The 23,503-nt window shown below is 38.5% G+C and overlaps 1 protein-coding gene across 2 annotated transcripts in view; it reads right to left on the bottom strand.

The window, feature by feature from the left end:
* Positions 1–22,392, bottom strand: part of TAOK1 (TAO kinase 1) — a 152,026-nt gene extending 129,634 nt beyond the window's left edge. The window contains exon 1 of one of the 2 annotated variants that reach the window (XR_013177759.1): positions 22,233–22,390. The gene's annotated coding sequence lies outside the window, so the exon portion shown is untranslated. Of the gene's footprint in view, positions 1–22,232 lie in introns of both variants that reach the window. The other variant, XM_077165376.1, reaches the window with a different exon arrangement.
* Between the last annotated feature and the right edge of the window lie 1,111 nt (positions 22,393–23,503).

Here is a 23,503-nt window from a genome sequence, read left to right as displayed (position 1 = left end):
ACTATATACTAATAAAAGGAACAATTAAACAAGAAGACATAACAATCATAAATATTTACGCACCGAACCAGAATGCCCCAAAATACGTGAGGAATACACTGCAAACACTGAAAAGGGAAATAGACTCATATACCATAATAGTTGGAGACTTCAACTCACCACTCTCATCAATGGACAGAACATCTAGACAGAGGATCAATAAAGAAATAAAGAATCTGAATATTACTATAAAGGAGCTAGACTTAACAGACACTTATAGGACATTACATCCCACAACAGCAGGATATACCGTTTTCTCAAGTGCTCATGGATCATTCTCAAAGACAGACCACACGCTGGGTCACAAAGCAAGTATTAACAAATTTAAAAAGATTGAAATCATACACAACACTTTCTCGGATCATAAAGGAATGAAGTTGGAAATCAGTAATAGGCGGAGTGCCAGAAAATTCACAAATACGTGGAGGCTCAACAACACACTCCTAAACAACGAGTGGGTCAAAGAAGAAATTGCTAGAGAAATTAGCAAATACCTCGAGGCGAATGAAAATGAAAACACAACATATCAAAACTTATGGGACGCAGCAAAGGCAGTGCTAAGAGGGAAATTTATTGCCCTAAATGCCTATATCAGAAAAGAAGAAAAGGCAAAAATGCAGGAATCAATTGTCCACTTGGAAGAACTGGAGAAAGAACAGCAAACTAATCCCAAAGCAATCAAAAGGAAAGAAATAACAAAGATTACAGCAGAAATAAATGAAATTGAAAACATGAAAACAATAGAGAAAATCAATCAATAAGACCAGAAGTTGGTTCTATGAGAAAATCAATAAGATTGATGGGCCCTTAGCAAGATTGAAAAAAAGAAGAAGAGAGAGGATGCAAATAAATAAGATCAGAAATGGAAGAGGAGACATAACTACTGACCTCACGGAAATAAAGGAGGTAATAACAGGATACTATGAACAACTTTATGCTAATAAATACAACAATTTAGAGGAAATGGACGGGTTCCTGGAAAGGCATGAACAACCAACTTTGACTCAAGAAGACATAGATGACCTCAACAAACCAATCACAAGTAAAGAAATTGAATTAGTCATTCAAAAGCTTCCTAAAAAGCGGACTTCCGGAGAAGATGGCGGCTTAGTAAGACGCGCTCTTAGTTCCCCCTCCAGAAAAGCAACTAAAGAAACAGAAACAATACAAAACAGCTCCTGGAGTCACGACAGAGACCAAAAAAGACAGCGTACCCCATTCTGGAACGGCTGAACGGGTAGGGAGAATCCACTGCTGTGAGATACCCGAGGGGTGCACGTTTTCCCGGCTGGGGTGGCTGGCGTCTGGGGTCCCCTCCACGCACGTGGCTCCCCGGTCTGACTGGGAACATTGGATAGCGGGGCCCTCCCGTCACGCTTGGCGTCTCGGGCCAGCTGGGCAATTTGGACCGGCACTCCCCCAAGCCACGGCCAGCGGCCCCCGCCTCCACGCGCGGTTTCCCGGGCTGACTGCCCCGCAGACAAACGACCGCCACGAGCGCCACCTACTGGGCAGGAAAAGAAAAACAGAGCCCAGAGATTCCACAGAAAAACCTTTCAACCAGCTGGGTCCCACACCCAGGGAGATCTGATCAAATGCCCAGACACCAGCAGAAAATAATGGATGGCGCTCGGAAAATTGAAGATATGGCCCAATCAAAGGAACAAACCAATAGTTCAAATGAGATACAGGAGCTGAGACAACTAATGCTGAATATACGAACAGAAATGGAAAAACTCTTCAAAAACCAAATCAATAAATTGAGGGAGGACATGAAGAAGATATGGGCTGAACAAAAAGAAGAAATAGAAAATCTGAAAAAACAAATCACAGAACTTGTGGGAGTGAAGGACAAAGAAGAAAAAATGGAAAAAACAATGGATACCTACAATGGTAGATCTAAAGAGACAGAAGCTACAATTAGTGAACTGGAGGATGGAACAACTGAATTCCAAAAAGAAACAGAAACTATAGGGAAAAGAATGGAAAAACTTGAGCAGGGAATCAGGGAACTGAATGACAATATGAAGCGCACAAATATACGTGTTGTGGGTGTCCCAGAAGGAGAAGAGAAGGGAAAAGGAGGAGAAAAACTAATGGAAGAAATTATCACTGAAAATTTCCCAACTCTTATGAAAGACCTAAATTTACAGATCCAAGAAGTGCAGCGCACCCCAAAGAGAATAGACCCAAATAGGCATTCTCTAAGACATTTACTAGTTAGAATGTCAGAGGTCAAAGAGAAAGAGAGGATCTTGAAAGCAGCAAGAGAAAAACAATCTGTCACATACAAGGGAAACCCAATAAGACTATGTGTAGATTTCTCAGCAGAAACCATGGAAGCTAGAAGACAGTGGGATGATATATTTAAATCACTAAAGGAGAAAAACTGCCAACCAAGACTCCTATATCCAGCAAAATTGTCCTTCAAAAATGAAGGAGAAATTAAAACATTTATAGACAAAAAGTCACTGAGAGAATTTGTGACCAAGAGACCAGCTCTGCAAGAAATACTAAAGGGAGCACTAGAGTCAGATACGAAAAGACAGAAGAGAGAGGTATGGAGTAAAGTGTAGAAAGAAGGAAAATCAGATATGATATATATAATACAAAAGCCAAAATGGTAGAGGAAAATATTATCCAAACAGTAATAACACTAAAAGTTAATGGACTGAATTTCCCAATCAAAAGACATAGAATGGCAGAATGGATTCAGCTTTAAGACAAGATAAACTTATGAACCATGTAATAACATGGATGGACCTAGAGAATATTATGCTGAGTGAATCCAGCCAAAAACTAAAGGACAAATACTGTATGGTCCCACTGATGTGAACGGACATTCGAGAATAAACTTGAAATATGTCATTGGTAACAGAGTTCAGCAGGAGTTAGAAACAGGGTAAGACAATGGATAATTGAAGCTGAAGGGATACAGACTGTGCAACAGGACTAGATACAAAAACTCAAAAATGGACAGCACAATAATACCTAATTGTAAAGTAATCATGTTAAAACACTGAATGAAGCTGCATCTGAGCTATAGGTTTTGTTTTGTTTTGTTTTGTTTTGATTTTACTATTATTACTTTTATTTTTTTCTCTATATTAACATTCTATATCTTTTTCGGTTATGTTGCTAGTTCTTCTAAACCAATGCAAATGTACTAAGAAATGATGATCATGCATCTATGTGATGATGTTAAGAATTAATGATTGCATGTGTAGAATGGTATGATCTCTAAATGTTGGGTTAATTTCTTTTTTTCCGTTAATTAAAAAAAAAAAAGAGAGAAGGGATAATTGGAGCTGAAGGGATACAGACTGTACAACGGGACTGGATATAAAAACTCAGAAATGGACAGCACAATACTACCCAATTGTAATGCAATTATATTAAAACACTGAATGAAGCTGCATGTGAGGTATAGGTTTTTTGTTTTTGTTTTTTTTTCTTTCTATTATTGTTTTAATTCTTATTCTGTTGTCTTTTTATTTCTTTTTCTAAATTGATGCAAATGTACTAAGAAATGATGAATATGCAACTATGTGATGTTATTAAGAATTACTGATTGTACATGTAGATTGGAATGATTTCTAATTGTTTTGTTAATTCTTTTTTTAATTAATAAAAAAAAAAAAAAAAAAAAAAAAAAAGAAGATGAGGGTCCAAGGACAAGATAGCACTGCCAGCCCCAGGCAGGGTGAGGAGCAAAAGGGAGGGCGGCTGGGCTGAGGACACCGAGGACCTCCAGCTAGGGGCTGGGCTTCAGGGAGAAGGCCAGAGGGGCAGATTCCCTGGAGAAGTCCCAGGGACGCTCTTCTTGCATCCAAGGAAAGGGAATATCTTGCCAGACCAAAGGGAGGGCAGAGGACCAGAGATGAGACAAGGAAGAGGAGAAATGTGGTTTCAATTCAGTTTAACAAACATTTATTGCATGTCTGCTGGGCCAGGCCGGATGCTGGGTCTGACAGAGATGAATGAGACAAGAGTCTCCTCTAGCAGCTGGCAGTCAAGAAAGGCAGGTGATGGGGGCCCAGCCTCTCCAGAACATCAGCTAGTTCCATCTCCCTACCCCATATTATTGACAGCTCCTTCCAACATGAAAGTATTAGAATGGCCAGAGCCCAAATACCCCTAAAGAGTGGGAGAAAGATCAAAGGTGATGGTGGAGTTACACAGAGAAGGTAGGGTTTAACGAATGAGTATGATTGCTGAATCATTATATTGATATCTCTTTTAGTCTCCAGTATCTTAAAGCAGCTAGAAGTGAAAACCTAAAAGTGTGGAATTGTAACCCATCCAAACTCTGAAATCTGTTCTACAACTAATTGTTGCACTGTGCTTTGAAATGTATTCCTTTTTTGTATATATGTTATTTTTCTCAAAAAAAAGAAAATAAAAAGATTGTGATGAAAAAAAAAAAAAAAAAAAGCTTCCTAAAAAGAAAAGTCCAGGACCAGACGGCTTCACATGTGAATTCTATCAAACATTCCAGAAAGAATTAGTACCAACTTTCCTCAAACTCTTCAAAAAAATTGAAGCGGAGGGAAAACTACCTAATTCATTCTATGAAGCCAACATCACCCTCATACCAAAACCAGGCAAAGATGTTACAAAAAAAGAAAACTACAGGCCAATCTCTCTAATGAATACAGATGCAAAAATCCTCAATAAAATTCTAGCAAATCATATCCAACAACACATTAAAAGAATTATACATCATGACCAAGTAGGATTCATCCCAGGTATGCAAGGATGGTTCAACATAAAAAAATCAATTAATGTAATACACCATATCAACAAATCAAAGCAGAAAAATCGCATGATCATCTCAATTGATGCAGAGAAGGCATTTGACAAGATTCAACATCCTTTCCTGTTGAAAACACTTCACAGGATAGGAATATAAGGGAACTTCCTTAAAATGATAGAGGGAATATATGAAAAACCCACAGCTAATATCATCCTCAATGGGGAAAAATTGAAAACTTTCCCCCTAAGATCAGGAACAAGACAAGGATGTCCACTATCACCACTATTATTCAACATTGTGTTGGAGGTTCTAGCCAGAGCAATTAGACAAGAAAAAGAAATACAAGGCATCAAAATTGGAAAGGAAGAAGTAAAACTATCACTGTTTGCAGACGATATGATACTATACATCGAAAACCTGGAAAAATCCACAACAAAACTACTAGAGCTAATAAATGAGTACAGCAAAGTAGCAGGTTACAAGATCAACATCCAAAAATCTGTAGCATTTCTATACACTAGCAATGAACAAGCGGAGGGGGAAATCAAGAAACGAATCCCATTTACAATTGCAAATAAAAGAATAAAATACCTAGGAATAAATTTAACTAAAGAGACAAAAAACCTATATAAAGAAAACTACAAAAAACTGCTAAAAGAAATCACAGAAGACCTAAATAGATGGAAGGGCATACCGTGTTCATGGATTGGAAGACTAAATATAGTTAAGATGTCAATCCTACCTAAACTGATTTACAGATTCAATGCAATACCAATCAAAATCCCAACAACTTATTTTTCAGAAATAGAAAAACCAATAAGCAAATTTATCTGGAAGGGCAGGGTGCCCCGAATTGCTAAAAACATCTTGAGGAAAAAAAACGAAGCTGGAGGTCTTGCACTGCCTGACTTTAAGGCATATTATGAAGCCACAGTGGTCAAAAAAGCATGGTATTGGCATAAAGATAGATATATCGACCAATGGAATCGAATAGAGTGCTCAGATATAGACCCTCTCATCTATGGACATTTGATCTTTGATAAGGCAGTTAAGCCAACTCACCAGGGACAGAACAGTCTCTTCAATAAATGGTGCCTAGAGAACTGGATAGCCATATGCAAAAGAATGAAAGAAGACCCATATCTCATACCCTACACAAAAGTTAACTCAAAATGGATCAAAGATCTAAACATTAGGTCTAAGACCATAAAACAGTTAGAGGAAAATGTAGGGAGATATCTTATGAAACTTACAATTGGAGGCGGTTTTATGGACCTTAAACCTAAAGCAAGAGCACTGAGGAAGGAAATAAATAAATGGGAACTCCTCAAAATTAAACACTTTTGTGCATCAAAGAACTTCATCAAGAAAGTAGAAAGACAGCCTACACAATGGGAAACAATATTTGGAAACGACATATCAGATAAAGGTCTAGTATCCAGAATTTATAAAGAGATTGTTCAACTCAACAACAAAAAGACAGCCAACCCAATTACAAAATGGGAAAAAGACTTGAATAGACACCTCTCAGAGGAGGAAATACAAATGGCCAAAAGGCACATGAATAGATGCTCAATGTCCCTGGCCATTAGAGAAATGCAAATCAAAACCACAATGAGATATCATCTCACACCCACCAGAATGGCCATTATCAACAAAACAGAAAATGACAAGTGCTGGAGAGGATGCGGTGAAAGAGGCACACTTCGCCACTGTTGGTGGGAATGTCAAATGATGCAACCACTGTGGAAGGCAGTTTGGTGGTTCCTCAAAAAGCTGAATATAGAATTGCCATACAACCCAGCAATACCATTGCTGGGAATCTACTCAAAGGAATTAAGGGCTAAAAGTCAAACGGACATTTGCACACCAATGTTTATAGCAGCGTTATTTACAATTGCAAAGAGATGGAAACAGCCAAAATCTCCATCAACAGACGAGTGACTAAACAAAATATGGTATATACATACGATGGAATATGATGCAGCTTTAAGACAGGATAAACTTATGAAGCATGTAATAACATGGATGGACCTAGAGAACATTATGCTGAGTGAGTCTAGCCAAAAACTAAAAGACAAATACTGTATGGTCCCAATGATGTGAATCGACATTCGAGAATAAACTTGGAATATGTCATTGGTAACAGAGTTCAGCAGGAGTTAGAAACAGGGTAAGATAATGGGTAATTGGAGCTGATGGGATACAGACTGTGCAACAGGACTAGAAACAAAAACTCAAAAATGGACAGCACAATAATACCTAATTGTAAAGTAATCATGTTAAAACACTGAATGAAGCTGCATCCGAGCTATAGGTTTTTGTTTTGTTTTGTTTTGTTCTTACTATTATTACTTTTATTTTTTTTCTCTATATTAACATTCTATATCTTTTTCGGTTGTGTTGCTAGTTCTTCTAAACCGATGCAAATGTACTAAGAAATGATGATCATGCATCTATGTGATGATGTTAAGAATTACTGATTGCATATGTAGAACAGTATGATTTCTAAATGTTGGGTTAATTTCTTTTTTTCCGTTAATTAATAAAAAAAAAAAGAAAGAAAAAGACTTTGAAAAAAGAAAAAGTGTGTACATATGCTCAAAGAGAGTATCATTTGAGAAATGGAAATTGTGGAAAAGTACCAAACAGAGCTGAAGACAACAGCAAAAATAGTTAAAAATTCCCCAGAAGGGTTCAAAAGAAGATTGGAACCGGCAGAAGAACAAAATCAGTGAAAATAAAGATAAGACAATTGAAATTATCCGATCAGGAAGCAAAAAGTAAAGAAAAATGAACAGAACCTAAGGAACCTGCGGGACACCATCAAGTAAATCAATATACGAACTGCAGGAATTCCAAAAGGAAAAAAAAAAAGAGAATATAAAAAAAAAAGGCTGGGCAGGCCACAGTGGCTCAGCAGGCAGAGTACTCTGCTATGCCGGAGACCTGGGTTTGTTTCCTGGTGCATACACAAACACATACACAAAGGCAGAAAACTTCCCAAGTTTAATGAAAGACATTATAAATACAGACATCATCCAAGATACTCAAACAGGATTGTTCTAGTTTGCTAGCTGCTGGAATGCTATATACCAGAAACAGAACAGCTTTTAAAAAGGTGAAATTATTAAGTTGCAAATTTACAGTTCTAAGGCCATGAAAATGATCAAATTAAGGCAAGGCTAAGGAAATGTCAAATCTAAGGTATTCAGGAAAAGATACCTTGCTTCAAGAAGGCTAATGAAGTTCAGGGTTTCTCTCTCAACTGGTAAGGCACATGGTGAACATGGTGATGTCTGCTAGCTTTCTCTCCAGGCTTTTCGTTTCATGAAGCTATCCCAGGGGCATTTCCCTTCTTCATCTTCAAAGTTCTCTGGCTACCTGGGCTCTGCAGCTTTTCCCAAAATGTCTCCTCTTTTAACAGATTCCAGTAAACTAATCAAGACTGGAATAGGTGGAGTCACATACCCCTGTAATCAAAGCTTAATACCCCCAACTGGGTACGCCACATCTGTGTGAAAATAATCTAATCAACTTTCCAACCTACAGTGCTGAACAGAGATGAAAAGAAACAGCTGCCTCCACAAGATGGACCAGGATTAAAACATGGCTTTTCTAGGGCAGATAATCCTTTCAAACCAGCACAAGGATTAACTCAAATAGATCCATACCATGCCACGTTAAAAGAAATCTTCCAAAGCCAAAAATGAAAGCCATAAGAGAGATGCAACATGTCACATACAACGGATTAAGTGCTGATTTATAAAAGGGATTAAGTACCAATTTCTCATTGGAAACCACAGAGGAAAGAAGGCAGTGGGATGCCATTTTTAAAGTTTTGATAGCAAAAAAAACTGCCAACCAAGAATTCTATATCTGGTAAAAATATCTTTCAAAAATAAGAGATAAACTAAGACATTCCCAGAGAAACAAAAGCTGAGGAACTTTCATTACTAGCCTGGTCCTACAAGAGATGTTAAAGGGTGTTCTACAGGAAAGGGAAAAGATAATAGATGATAGATCGAAGCTGCTTGAAGAAACAAAGATCGGTAAGGGTACCAACATGGGTATATACAAACACCAGTCTCTGTTTGCAACTCCATTTTTTACCTCCTGCAGGATCTAAAAGGCAAAATATAAAATGTAATGAGAAATCAGTGGTTTGGGACTCATAATGTATAAACATATAACTTGTGAAAAAAACTACATCAAATTGTACATAAAGATGGAGGGATGGAAAGATATAGGAACATGGTTTGTGCATGCTTTTAAAGTTAGTATCAAGCAAGAGCTATTGTTATGGATTTAAGATGCTAAATTTAATCCCCATGGAAACCATAAAGAAAATATCAGATGATATGCAAGCTCAAAGAAACAGAAATTAGAACAGTTTGCTAGCAGCAGGGGGCAAGGAAATGGGAAGTTAATGCACACTGGGTACAGGGTTTGTTTGGGAAGAAGGGAAAGTTATAATGATGGAAGGTACCACAATACTGTCAATGTGATTAATCTCACTGAACTGTTGCTTGAGTGTGGGTGAGCTGGGAAAGTTTATTGAAAAAGTGTTTCCACTTTTTTTTTAAAAAAAGGAACTTAAGAGACAGTGACAATTAAGTTCAATACATGATCCTGGACAGGATCTAACAAGCAAGGAGAGAAGGCTCAAAAGATCATTACCAGAACACATGAAAAAACTAGAATGTAGACTGTATGTAAGCTTGATATCAATGTTAAATTTCTTGAAATTAATGACACTTAAGGTTACATAAGTGAATATCCTTGTTCACAGAAAATGTACATGGAAGTATTATGTGTACAAGGAAAATGATGTATATAACATATACTCAGTAAATGGATTTGTGCAACCAATGGACTGGTAAATAGATAAGTCAACAGGCAGAAAGATAGATGGACTGACAGATGACATGGCAAATGTAACAAAATGCTAAAACTGGTGGATATGTGTACCTGGGGTATAGGAGTTTATTGGAGTTCTCTGTATGGGGTTTGTATTATTTTTCTAACTGTCCTGTAAGCTTGCAAGAATATCAAAATAAAGAAAAAAAATTTTTAAGGAAAAACCTTGACCTTGTTTCATAATAATTTTCATCAACTTGTTCTGTAATCCCTTCCCTAGATTCAATGCAAAAAAAACTGAAAGAAATCAACCCGAAAGACAAAGAAAAGAGCTATAACTACTACTATAAGTGCGTTAAAAATATCAATAAAAACATAAGGATATGGTTAGATGTAATACACTGAAGCATACTGAAATTTTAACAGTATACTTATACACTTATACAATAAATTTATATTCACATAAATCTCACATTAAATATATATTACAATTAAATATATTAAATAATCATATTTACATATGCCCAAAATAAAAACTAAAATATTTTCTTAGTATGTTTCAAATAAGATTTTTTTATGAAGTCCACAATTTACAAGAAACTACACTCACATACATAGGGTATGACACTAGATACATGATAAAATGTGCTCCCTAGTTTAAAAATCTCAACAACTCCCATCTACCATCACACACCAAACCACTAGTACCATGGCCAGGATCTAGATTCAATAACCCACAAGTTTTGAGACCTAGAAAAGGTCAATATGCCCAAATGGATGAGTGACTGTTGTCAGTAGGGATTAAAGACAGAGTTATTGAAAAGAAAAAAAAAAGGTGGAGAGGGTGGTTTCAAAGACACAAGCACCTTTCAGACATAGAGAGGTATGAAATGAAAAAATATTTTTTTCAAAAAATTTTAACTGGGGAGAGGGCCGGGTCAAGATGGCGGCTTAACAACGTGCGCATTTTAGTTCATCCTCCAAAACAACTACTAAATAACCAGAAAGAGTATAGAACAGCTCCCGGAGCCACGACAGTGACTGGACACACAGCGTACCCCAGTCTGGACCAGCTGGACTGGCTGCGAGCACCCCCCAGAACCATGAGTTCCCAAAGCTGCAGCGGCCAGCGCCCCTCCCCCACAGGCCGCTTCCCAGAGGGGAAAGGAAAGGACTTTACCAGCAGCAGGGACTGGGCACAATCAAACACCAATTGTGGAACTAATTAACAAATTCTGACTACTAAAAATAGGCCCCCAGCTTAGGTGAACCTGATCAAAGCAGAGGTTGCTCATTTTTGCCCGGGTATCAAGGGGGCAGGACTGACAGAAAAAGGGGGAAAAAAAAAAAAAAGAAGGAAACAGAGGTTTTTGTGGCTGTGTATCTACAACGGCTTGACTACCTCTGGATACAGCGGCAGGACTTTTCAGGCTGCAACTGCCCCAGGCATAGGCAGAAGTGAGTTCATTTGGGAGCTTGTCTAGAGCCTGTGCCTTCCCAGGGGAGGGGTGAAGCCCCACCCAGGTGGAATCCCTCCATCAAGGAATTCAGACACCAGGGCTTGGTAATTTGAAGCCATTAAAACCAGCCTACAACCTCTCCTCTGTCTCTACCATGCCCCCAGCAAGGAGAGTCTGTCAAAGTTAAAGGTACCGCATCATCTTATGCTGGTGGGACCTGCAGTCAGATAAGCACCACATACTGGGCAAGATAAGAAAAACAGAGTCCAGAGAGTTCACAGCAAAGTCTTTCAACCTGCTGGGTCTCACCCTCAGGGAAAACCGACGCAGGTGACTCTTTCCTCCTGATAGGAGGCCAGTTTGGTCTGGGAAAATCTGGCTGGGAAATATAATATCTAAGTAGACCCTCCTAAGTGTGTGGGGGGGAAGGCACCACACAAGCTGGGCAAGATACAAGAAAACAAGGACTGAAAAATTCTCCTCTGTTAAACAAAACTTAAGCTAAATGTCCAGATAAAGCTGAACGGAATGTCAAAGAACAGATAGACAACAAATTCATCCACCAAGAAAACCCTAGATAAAAAAAGTGAAAGCAATCTCCAGAATAAACTAATTAAGGTAATTAAATGCCTAGATGCCAGCAAAAAATAACAAATCACACTAGAAAAATTGAAGATATGGCCCAGTCAAAGGAACAAACCAACAATTCAAATGAGATACAGGAGCTGAAACAATTAATTCAGAATGTACGAACAGACATGGAAAACCTCATCAAAAACCAAATCAATGAATTGAGGGAAGATATAAAGAAGGCAAGGAAAGAACAAAAAGAAGAAACTGAAAGTCTGAAAAAAACAAATCACAGAACTTATGGGAATGAAAGACACAGTAGAAGGGATGAAAAAAACAATGGAAACCTACAATGGTAGATTTTGAGAGACAGAACATAGGATTTCTGAACTGGAGGACGGAACATCTGAAATCCAACAAGAAACAGAAACTATAGGGAAAAAAATGGAAAAATATGAGCAGGGACTCAGGGAACTGAAAGACAATATGAAGCGCATGAATATACATGCTGTGGCTGTCCCAGAAGGAGAATAGAAGGGAAAAGGAGGAGAAAAACTAATGGAGGAAATTATCACTGAAAATTTCCCAACTCTTATGAAAGACTTAAAATTACAGATCCAAGAAGTGCAGCATACCCCAAAGAGAATAGATCCAAATAGATGTACTCCAAGACATTTACTAATCAGAATGTCAGAGGTCAAAGAGAAAGAGAGGATCTTGAAAGCAGCAAGAGAAAAGCAATCCATCACATACAAGGGAAGCCCAGATCTCTCAGCAGAAACCATGGAGGCGAGAAGACAGTGGGATGATATATTGAAATTATTAAAAGAGAAAAACTGCCAACCAAGAATTCTATATCCAGCAAAATTGTCCTTTTTGCTGGATATAGGGAGAAATTAAAACATTTTCAGACAAAAAATCACTGAGAGAATTTGTGACCAAGAGACCAGCTCTGCAAGAAATACTAAAGGGAACACCAGAGACAGATACGAAGACAGAAGAGAGAGGTGTGGACAAGAGTGTAGAAAGGAAAACTATGAGTAAAGGTAAAAAGAAGGAAAATTAGATATGATATATAAAATCCAGAAAGCAAAATAGTAGAAGAAAGTACTACCCATACAGTAATAACACTGAAGGGTAACGGATTAAACTCTCCAATCAAAAGACATAGTCTGGCAGAATGGATTAAAAAACAGGACCCATCTATATGCTGTCTCTACTCAAAGGACACGAGGCCAAGGACACAAATGGACATTTACACACCAATGTTTATAGCAGCATTATTAACAATTACCAAGAGATGGAAACGGCCAAAATGTCCATTAACAGACAGCTGGCTAAACAAACTGTGACATTTACATAAGATGGAATATTATGCACCTGTAAGACAGAATAAAGTTATGAAGTAGGTAACAACATGAATGGACCTTAAGGACATTATGCTGAGTGTGATTAGCCAGAAACAAAAGGACAAATACTGTATGGTCTCACTGATATGAACTGACATTAGTGAACAAACTTGGAATATTTCCTTGGTAACAGAGACCACCAGGAGATAAAAATAGGGTAAGATATCGCGTAATTGGAGCTGAAGGGATACAGATTGTGCAACAGGACTGAATATAAAAACTCAGAAATGGACAGCACAATATTACCTAACTGTAATACAATTATGTTAAAACACTGAATGAAGCTGCATATGAGAATGATAGAGGGAGGAGGGCTGGGGCATAAATGAAATCACAAAGAAAGATAGATGATAAAGATTGAGATGCTGTAATCTAGGAATACCTACAGTGTATAATGATAGTGACTAAATATACAAATTTAAAAAAGGTTTTTGCATGAGGAAGAACAAAAGAATGTCATTACGGCAGTGTGCTGAAAATAGATGGTACTTAATATTTAAAAATTTCCACTAATGTGTGAGACTAAAGCAAAAAATGTTTATTTGGTACAAATCTATACTTTGACTAGTGCATCTCCTAATATAACTTATGTAGATAGTTGATTGAACACCTTAAGTACATGGAACTTTGTACAGGACATGAGATTTTGTTGGTTTGTCCAGGTGATGCCCTTATGAATTCCAGAGTGATTTGATCAGTGAGTGGAAAAGTATTTGCAAAGTCCCCTTCAGGGAATGGTGAGAACGGGGGAAAACTCAACTTCCCCAAGTTGAATTCTTGATATTCTCACAAGCAGTATGGACAATCAAAGCTATAGGCTGAGCCCCCAGTCTTGGGGTTTGTTCATATGAAACTTAACCCCACAGGGGATAGGTCAAGCCTACTTAAAATTAAGCCTAAGAGTCACCCCCAAGAGAACCTCTTTTGTTGCTCAGATGTGGCCTCTCTCTCCAGCCAACACAGCAAGCAGACACCACCTGCCCCCTGTCCACGTGGGACATGACTACCAGGGGTGTGGATCTTCCTGGCAGCGTGGGACAGAAATCCCAGAATGAGCTGAGATTCAGCATCAAGGGATTGAGAAAAACTCTAGAATGAGCTGAGACCCAGCATCAAGGGACTGAGAAAACCTTCTTGACCAAAAGGGGAAGAGTGAAATGAGACAAAGTGTCAATGGCTGAGAGATTCCAAACAGAGTCGAGAGGTTATCCTGGAGGTTATTCTTATGCATTAAGTAGATATCACCTTGTTATCCAAGATGTAATGGAGAGGCTGGAGGGAACTGCCAGAAAATGCAGAGCTGTGTTCCAGTAGCCATGTTTCTTGAAGATGATTATATAATGATATAGCTTTCACAATGTGACTGTGTGATTGTGAAAACCTTGTGTCTGATGCTCCTTTTATCTACCTTGTCAACAGATGAGAGGAACATATGGAATAAAAATAAATAATAGGGGGAACAAATGTTAAAATAGATTTAGTTTGAAATGCTATTGATCAATGAAAGGGATCAGTAAGGGGTATGGCCTGTAAAATTTTTGTTTGTTATATTTTTCTGTTGTCTTTTTATTTCTTTTTCTGAATTGATGCTAATGTTCTGAGGAATGATCATGATGATGAATATGCAACTATGTGACGATATTGTGAATTGCTGAGTGTATGTGTTGGGAATGTTTTTCTTGTAATTTTTTTTAATTAATAAAAAATTAAAAAAAAATTTTTAACTGGTATCCAGAACACATAAAAACAAAAGTTTCCTGAAATGCTTACCCTTAATTGTGCAACACACGCTGACATTTTCCTTTTTTTTTTCATTATTATTGTGACTTACGAAGCTGAATTCACCACCACTAATGGGTCACGACCTGAAGTTAGAAAACCACTAGCTTAAAGAAACTGACAATTATAGGAAAGTCCTTCTTTTCCTATGAATAACTAGCTTGAGAAAACTATTTAGGAGGTAGAAAAATGGAAAAGACAGAATTTCTCCAGTACAGGACCGTGTCTTACTGGACACATAATAATCACTTCATGTTTGAGACATTGATACATTTTAGAATATAAAGCACTTTCAAGGGAGGGAACATCTACAAAGAATTACTAAATAAAAGGACACAGTATAAGAAGAGGAATACTCTGCATGCCTTCAAACCCAGGGATGGTGGAAAAAGTTCCAAGAGATAGAAGACTGATGGCAGATAATTCTTAAAACAAATGAAGTACAAAAGGGAAGGAAAATATTACTCCTTAGGACAATCTTTATATCCAGCAAAGGAAAAGGAAAATCTCTCATCATTTAAGAATTCACACTAGAATTAAGTACTACATAGTAAGTAAGTAGTCCATTATAGGTACAAAAAAAAAAAGTTTGTAAACTACCATGATAATCTAACCATTTCTTTCAGGAAAAAAAAAAGTATTTAGGGCTCCAAACGTATAATTCCAACTACAAATCAAAATTACAAAATGTAATTCATTCTTAAATATACTCCCTGTGTTCATTCATAAACATGTATTAAGCAGCTACTGTGTGAACTTAAGAGTTTACTGTGTGTCAGACCCTACATTAAGAATTTATCAAAGGTTATCCCACTTAAACTTAACAATCCTGTGAGGAAGATACTAACTATCCTCACTTTCTAGATAAGAAAAGTGAAGCTTAAAAAGTTAGAGTCAACTAATTGTTGCACTGTGCTTTGAAATGTATTGCTTTTTTGTATATATTATTTTTCACACACACACAAAAAGTCAAATGTGATGATAAAAATATATATATTCCTTCTAGCCTCCAATGTTCTGGAGCAGCTAGAAGAAAAAATCTGAGCTGATGGTATGGTAACGGTAGCTGTAACAATCTTCGAGATCTGTCCTATAACTACTTGTTCAAGAGTGCTTTGAAAATAATTGTTTTTTTCTTTCTTTGCTTTGTATATATACAATAAAAAAAACTTAAAAAGTTAAAAGAGTATTTGAGAGGGCGGTATATAGCAACCTGTACTTTCTGCATGATATTTCTGTATACCTACAACTGCTCTAATAAAAAAAAAAAGGAAAAAGTTAAATTAGTTATATAGCTAATAAATGATGTAAAGATAAGATAAAGTAAAATATACTAACATTATTATTGGTGGTTGCAATCAGGAAATTTTGTTCCATTCCATTACTTGCCAAAGCTTTTCTGAGAAACAATACTTGGCATGTCTTTATAAATGTTGAAAGTAATTCAGCTACTTCTAAATCTGCATAAAACTATTAGATCAAATGATTTAGCAAAGGAAAAATCAACCCCTTCTCAGCTTTAAAAATAGGTAAGAGCTGGGTGGGCCACAGTGGCTCAGCAGGCAGAATTCTCACCTGTCATGCTGAGACACAGGTACAATTCCCAGTGCCAGCCCATGCAAAAAAAAAGTTAGAGGCCAATTAAATGCAGTTATCTGAACAAATAATCTAAGACATCACTGACACTGGCATTTTTTAGTAGAGTGTCTAGAATATAAAGTATTCAGTAACAAGTGCTTTTACTTACTTGCCAAGGTCTCATATATTTTGAGAACCTTTTTCCACTTTTCATAGGCCATTAAATTTTGTCACTCATTAAGAAAATGCAGCCTTAAACTGTATTTCAGAACAGAAAGTCTGATTATAACAAAAATGGAAGAAACTGATAAGGAAATAATTGCTTCTAAATGTTGACTGATATATCCTAATTGAATTGTTTCTAGTCCCACCACAACAACTTATAATTAATTAAGTTTTTAAGGAAAGTATAAGAAAATTAAAATTATGAAAGGTGTGAGGAATCTTTAATGAAATTAAACATCAAAATTTTATCATTAGAAATTAAAATACTTTTACCCAATAATGGAATATAATGGAATGAAATAATACAGGTTTGTACTTTCTTCACTTATAATATTAAGTCCTGAAGAGATTCAAAAAATAAGCCACCCATAAACAAGAATAGAAAGCTAAAAGCTGATGAACATATACTGGCACTCCAATGGAACAATCTCAATTTTATGTTAAGACTTGACTACAGAAATAACATAATTTTAGAAGAGATGCATTCATATATGATCCTGAACAGAACAACCCTTAACTACAAACAGCTCCTAATTTCTAAAAGATTAAATTAGTATGACTGTAAATCTTGTTATAAGAAATAAAGACTACTGATAACCTAAGAGATACAAATGAACAATTACCACTTTTGGGGAGCAAGGGTAGCTGAGTGGTAGAATTCTCGACTGCCATGAGGGAGACCAGGTTCAATTTCCAGTTCATGCGCTTCCCAAAACACAAACAAGCAAACAAACAAAAATTCAAGAAATGGTGCTGCAATAACAGGATAATCACATGGAAAAATAATGAAATGTGACCCCACCATACAAATTAAAAAAATTTACCACTTTTACAACACAAATCAGACTAATGCAAATCATAGAATTAATTTCCAAGTAACCTGAACGACAGATCATTCTCAACTCTTAACAGCTGGCTCTGAGATAACTCTTCTGGATTTACGAAGTATTCATGTCTACTAAGATTCAGCAAACTCTTAAAATAAATTATACTCTTTATGGTTAGTTAAGAGCATTCTGTCTCTCTGGTATCCTGCAACTAATCACCATTTCTTACTGGTGGAATGGCATTATAATATGTGACCAAATATCTGATTATTATTTCTGGATTTTGAGAGGCACTTTTATATATATAAACTCACACTTAGAGATAAAAATGGAGCCAAACATGTTCAGGTTAAAGTAATTCAGAATACAGGGGTAAGGAAGACAGTGCCTATATGTCAGAACCACACACATTCTTTGAGATCAATGTAAGAAAGGTTTATTTGAATCTGGAACTGAAATGTTCTGTGGTGCATAATCTAACTGAACCTATCTGTATAGCTCATTTGAACAACTGAAACACAGGAAGCACAGAATAAGAGGTCCTTTAATCCTGTGAAGATTATTGTAATGCCTGGAAACATCCTAGAGTATATTAAGCAGTTAATCAAATAGCACTGGCAAAGTCCCCTGAGGGAGGGAAGAAAGACTATGGAACCATTAGACCTTACCATTAGGGAATTCCCTGATACCATGTCAAACTTTAGGAACATCCAAATCAATAGGCCATGCCCTCAATCATGAGGCTTACTCTAGTGAAGCTTATGTAGATAGTGGAGAAGCTTCCACTACCTATAGGCATGCCTAAGAGTTACTTCTGGAGGACCTCTGTTGTTGCTCAGATGTGGCCTCAGTCTCTCTAAGTCCAACTCTGCAAGTGAAATCATTGCCCTCCCCTCTATGTGGGACATGACATCCAGGGGTGACATTCTCCCTGGTGATGTGGGAAATGACTCCCAGGGATGAATTCAGACCTGGCACCGTGGAATCAACAATTCCGTCCTGACCAAAAGGGGGAAAAGAAACATAATTAATAAAGCATCAGTGGCAGAAAGAGTTTACATAGAGTCAAGAGGCTACTCTGGAGGTTGCTCTTACACAAGCTTCAGGTAGACCTTGCTACCTATCATAACCTGCCAACCCACACCCAGAACCATTCCATCCCAATCCTAAAGAACATCTAGAGTAATATATGAGGTTCCACAAAGGTTCCAGGCACTAAAGTAACTTTCCAGAAACCTACAGACTCCAGATGGGTCCTTAGTCCAGATAAGTTCTGAAACCTAGTCCAGCCTCTCCAGAACATCAGATAGCTCCATCTCCCTACCCCATATTAGTGACAGACCCTTTCAATATCAAAAATTTAGAATTGCCATATCCCAAACAACCCCAAAGAGAGGCATAGAAAGATCAAAGGTGACAATGAAATGTTACATAGAAGATAGGATTTAACAAATGAATATGAACGCTGAATCATTAGATTGATATCTCTTTTAGTCTCCAGGAATTTAGAGCAGCTAGAAGTAAAAACATAAAATTGTGAAATTGTAACCCTTGTCAAAGTCTGAAATATGTTCTACAACTAATTGTGGTGCTGTGCTTTGAAATTTACAGCTTTTTGCATATATGTTTTGTTGGGAAAAAAAAGTCAATTGTGATGATAAAAAAGTATTTAAGCCCTCTAGCCTCCTATATTCTGGAGCAGCTAGAAGGAAAAATATGAGAAGATCATATGGTAGCCCATGACAAACTCTAGAATCTGTCCTGTAACCACTTGTTGAAGAGTGCTTTGAAAACTATTGCTTTTTTCTTTTCATTTTTTTTACTTTGTATATATGTTATACTATACAATTAAAAATGTTTAAAAAAGTAACCAAATATGTATATGCCTTGATATACAGAAAGCTTGTTTTATACTAACATACATTTAATTAATTGTCATATTCACAATTCTCCCAAAATCTACATTATAAAAAACACAATAATTTTTATACTCAGTTCACTTATACCTTTGGTCTTTTACACCACTTTATTTCTTAAAAACCTCTCAGTTTAAATTTGTTTGAGAAACTACCCTTCAGTTCTAAAGCAATGTTTTGTTACTATCAAGATAATCTTACTCTTTAAATATAGTTGATTTTTTAAAATTCTTCAGTCCATAAAACAAGAGAATTATAACCAAATTAACAAATCAGATAACACAATGCCAAAAATTAAGTCATTAAAAGGGAATCCAGAAAAAGAGCCAGTTGTGAAAGAACAGGAAGTGATGTACACTGCCATTTTGTAGATGAACTATTTCGAATCATAAGTTAGAAACCTAAGAAGTGGTGGCAACTCAGACTAATAGCTCTCAGTATTCTCTTTCTGAGAGTGGCATCAGAGGTCAGCAGAAATAACCCTAGGCAGTCTCTCCCTAATGAATTTATCTAATTTATCATGAACATACTTTTACCACTTTTAGACAGAGTTCCTATCAGCTATGAAAATAGCGTTTCTTTTTAGTTCTCCTAAAGAGCACTTGTTAGTTCTAACATATTAATTGAGACCAAGCAGTTTACCTTTAACCTGTGTACATCCTTAAGTTTTACAGTTCTGCTGTTATCTTTCTAGGATAAAAGCCAAGTCACCCTTCACTGAGCAGTATGCTTAGATTTATACATGTTAGTATATAAGAATTACTTGTCAACAACAAATCTTAATAAAGGAAATTAGATTTTATGGCAAAATTTGTCATGTAGGAGAAAACTACAAAGTACAACATACAGCTCTGTGCTGTGCAGACTTAAAAGTAGTGTTCAATTTTAAAAGAATTCAGATAAACATCAAAAAGGACTAATGAAGGCAAAAAGAATTCCATTTTCTGAGAAAAAAATAATAAAACTGATTCAACATACCATAAATTTATCTCCCTATATCAAAATCATGAAAGAAGAAGACAGAAACTAGTGTCTAACAACACTACAAACAATATCTTTGAATCCCTGACTTAAAACAGGTTTCAAAATGCAACAAAATCACCAAAAAGCTCTGATAGGCAACATTTAATGACAACATAAAATGCATAAGGCATCTGGGGGTATTTAAATATAAATTACTCCCTGGGCAGGCCATGGTGGCTCAGCAGGCAGCCTTCTAGCATGTCATGCCAGAGGTCCCGGGTTCAATTCCCGGTGCCTGCCCATGTTAAAAAAAAGAAAAAGAAAATTAAAAAAATTAAAAAAAAATAAAATAAATTACTCCCTAAGAAAAGCTTAAATATCAAAAACAACTAATTTATAAAATATCAAGACAACTCTTATCTGTACAAATTTTAGCCATCTTCATCATTTAATGAAAAAATTATTTAATACTAATAATACTCAGATATAGAGCATTTTTAAATCACTTCACCAGAAAGAAAAAAGTATCAAAAGTAGACTTCAAGACTACTTTTTGGTCACAATAAGCACTTGGAAAGACAACACTTCTACAATATTAAAAATTTTATTTTTCTTCACTTTTTTTACTCTACAAAATCAACAATTACTATAGTAAATTAGACAAGAGGAAATGTTTTAAACAAACATGGCATGAAGTAAAAGTAGTGAAAAATGACCCTTCAGAATATAGATCCTATCATAATATAATCAGGCAGGTTGATGTTTACTATTTTACGTTTTCTTAATAAACAAAGCATTTGCTACAGAAAGGTTTGTAATCTAGTCAGGAAAATTTCAATGTCAATTCTACGCAAAATAGGATTAACTCCTAAAATTCACCCTTCAGAAAGAAATGTCCACCAGACAAGCCTGCATGCACGCGATAATCTTTCACAATTCTTCAAGAACTATAAAAAGACATAAGAAAAAGAGGGGAATGTGGAAGTACAAAATTAATACATGTGAATCCTAAGGAAAACTCAACCTACTCACGAAAAATGTCAATCGTGTTTAAAGAGAGAAACATCAACACTGTTTTAACACGGCAGAGTCCCTCTCCAGAGGCCGTTCGTTTCCCCAACAGTAACAACAGGAACTGATATCCTTCCAGTGACAGATTTCAAGGGAAGAGTACTGAACCGGTACGGTTATCGATTTAAAACCAAAGGAAAGAGAGCAACCTTTCCAAGAGAAGCGCCATTACTTCCCTCTCCTACTTCCCCTCCCTTCGGTTTATACATGGGTCTATGTATGAAGAAACAGCCTTGGACTTCTGCAGCATTGCAGTAGACTAGGGAATGGGGAGGGAGGAAGGGTAGGGGGAGAGAAACACTTCCATCATCCCTGCAGAAAAGGAGTATATATTTCCTGAGGCGGGGTGGGGGGCTGGGTGAGGGATGGGGGAAGGAATGGATTCCACCAGCCCACCCAGCTCAAGAATACACAGACACTACAAGGCAGGAGAGGGCCAAAGAGACCAGAAGTGAAAGGGACCTCGCGCCTTTAAATCGGGGTGCACATCAACCCGGTCTCCCTTTGAGGACCACACCTTCCTGGAGACATCCCCTTCCACCACCCCTTCCGGTGACCCTCAGGAAAGAAGAATGTAATCGCTCTTGCCCCTCAAAACGGGAGGGCGCCCAGCTCACCAGCTTCGACAGCTTCTTCTCCCCACCCACAGAATCAAAGACCCTCCTTGTCTCCCTCCCCCACCCCACCCCCACAACCCCTCCTCCACACAGAGGCCGGAGAGGGCCGAATTTCCCCGCCCCCCTCCATGTCTCCCTTTCCCAAAACAGAGATGCCCTTACCCTTTCGCCGACAGGTCTGGGGTGGGGTAGGCAGGCGCAGCCCCCTGCAGGGTTCCAGGAGCCGCTACGCTGGAGAGCGAGGAGGGAGGAGAAGGAGGGGGCCCGGCGACAGACTGCCGCCCCCCCCCCCCCGGAGCCCCAGCGAGCCGCCCAGCCCAAGCTCTGCGACAAGGGGCGGGGGGGGGGGGGGCGGTAAGGGTACGACCAGGGTCGAAGAGGCCCCCTTAGAGCTTGGGCTCAGCTAAGATGGCGCGGGGAAGTGCCGGGAGCTGGAGCCGCTGCCGCCGCCGCCTCGGGGGAACCAGTCCGGGCCTCGGCCGCCTCCCGTTTTCACACAGCCGAGGCCCTATCGGTCCCCCGCCGCGGGCCCTCGGCGGGCGGGCCCACGCACAACCCTCCACCACCACCACCAGCCCTGGAAAGGGGGCGCTCACAAAGGGACGAGAGGCCTCCGGCCGGCCGGCGGGCAGCGGGGCGGGGTCCCCAGGGGCCGGGAGGCCTCACAGGTTCGCGCGTGCCTCGCGCTCTCGGCCCGCGTAAGGCGCAGAGAGAGCGGGATCCCCCCCTCTCCTCAGACAGGCGGCAGCGCCGACTCACTATCTTTACTACCCTCCCTCTCCCTCTCTCTCTCTCTCTCTCTCTCTCTCTCAGAGCCCTGAAGCCACAGCGCCCGGCCGCTGCCCAGATCCCCCCCCTTCCCCGACACCACTCCCCTCCTCCCGACAGTAACCCCCGTCTCCGATCTCGCGAGATTTCCGCCTGACAGGCCCGACCCGGCGAGCACGCCTGCGTACGTGCGCGCGCCCTCACGAGAGCGCGCAAATGCTTACTCCGGGCGTAGTTGCCTTGTTGGCGCCGGAACCCAAACTCACTCTTCAGCCCGTCCGCACTTGGTTCTAGGAGCTCCTATGCCATGTGCGTCAGGTGCAAGCTTGTCCTCCCGAAAATCAGAGAAAGAAGTCCCTATCTACACTCCCCGTCCCTCCCTCTTCCCACTCCTAACACAGCCGCGCCTCATTGATCCTGCGAATGAGAAGTTTGCCCTGAAGTGTGGAATATCAGAACTCTGCACACCTTAGTTCGACCCCTTAGTGGAATTCAGGAGTAAATTGGACAGAGTAATAGATATGCAAATGAGTTACTGAAACTCGAATCGTTTATAATTTTTGGAACGATAATAAGACTTGGAAATACAGATATAAGCCACCCTATATGCTGATGATGGTAGGTAAAGACAATTCTTGAGAAGTTTTTGTAGATTTTTTAAGTAG

Source organism: Tamandua tetradactyla, chromosome 6, assembly GCF_023851605.1.
Source record: "Tamandua tetradactyla isolate mTamTet1 chromosome 6, mTamTet1.pri, whole genome shotgun sequence".
Classification (NCBI taxonomy): Eukaryota; Metazoa; Chordata; class Mammalia; order Pilosa; family Myrmecophagidae; genus Tamandua; species Tamandua tetradactyla.
Note: the sequence above shows the minus strand (reverse complement) of the source record. Positions and strands in the feature narration are given on the sequence as shown.